We start from the raw sequence: 1,434 nt of genomic DNA, 5'->3' as shown, positions 1-1,434 counted from the left end.
ATAAATATAAATTAATGACAATACTATAATTTTATATATATGAAACATATTATATGTTAAAAGGGTACAAGAAATTATTATGTTTTAATTGATAAAATGAGATTAAGAAGAAGAAAAAAAATATTTTCTACATTTTTATTTGCTAAAGTGATTATAGAAGAAATAAAACAAGAATAGCTTTCTTTAATAATATTTTAATTAGAAAGAAGATGTGTTTAAAAAGAAAAAATATATATTTATTCGTAAAAGAACATTTTGACCCAATTTATAACTATAGGGGCATTTTTGGACCAATGTATTGACTATAAGGGCATTTTGAGTCAAAGTATTGACGGTGCATTTTTGAGCTAGACTATAAACGAATGACATTTTTATTCCTTTCACATACTTTAAGGGCATTTCTGACATTTTTCTCTTTAATAAAAGCGACATCCGGAGGTTGGTTTGTTTAAAATGTTCCTATTAATCATGATTTTGCTAGCATACTAAATTTTCGTTTTACACCTACAATTAATTGTTCAAAAAAGTGTAAGAATTTTTTATATTTTTATAAATTGAAAGTTAGATCAATAATCCATATTTGTAGAGTATGAAACTACGTTGATATGAATATGGCTACAATTAGTCGGTTTTTATGCAAAATAAAGCAGAATTTCTTTTACCGAAAAATGAATTACAGTAAAAAATGACCTCTTAGTGTCGATATTAAATAAATAAATAAATAAATAAATTTATTTTTTTCTAGTTAAATATAAAAACAATTGAGAAATATTTTTATGTAGTTTTATTTAAATAGTCTTTCGGATGACGATTTTGTGTAATAAAAAAATTATAATATTGACTTTCGGAAATTGGTAAAATTATTATTAATTGTTATTAAAATATTTATTTAGTGACTTCCAGAAAAATTAATAAATTAATAATTTTAATTAACTTTAGATAAATCGGCCTACGGATGACAATTTTATATAAGTTAAAAAATAAATTAATATAAGATACCGACCTCATAATTACTTTTGATAAAAATGACATTCGGATGTTGATTTGTTTAAAATATTCCTATTAATCAAAATTTTGCTAGGATAATTTTCGTTTTACACCTAAAATTAATTGTTCGAAAAAGTGTAACAATTTTTTATACTTTTATAAGTAGAAATTTAGATCAATAATCCTATATAGAGTATGAAACTACGTCGATATGTAAATCGACTACAAGTAGTCCATTTTTATAGTCGTAAAACCAAATTCTGACCTGAGGAGGTTGGAATTATTTCGATAAAAATGAATTACAATAAAAACCGATCTGTTGATGTTGGTATTAAAATAATAAATAAATAACTAAAAATATTTTATTTTTCTCAATTAAATATAAAAAATGGAAGTGACAAATATTTTGATTTAATTTTATTTAAATCGTCTTCCAAGGGACAATTT

Source organism: Solanum pennellii, chromosome 12, assembly GCF_001406875.1.
Source record: "Solanum pennellii chromosome 12, SPENNV200".
Lineage (NCBI taxonomy): Eukaryota > Viridiplantae > Streptophyta > Magnoliopsida > Solanales > Solanaceae > Solanum > Solanum pennellii.
The sequence above is the reverse complement of the archived record's forward strand: the minus strand, read 5'-3'. Positions refer to the sequence as shown.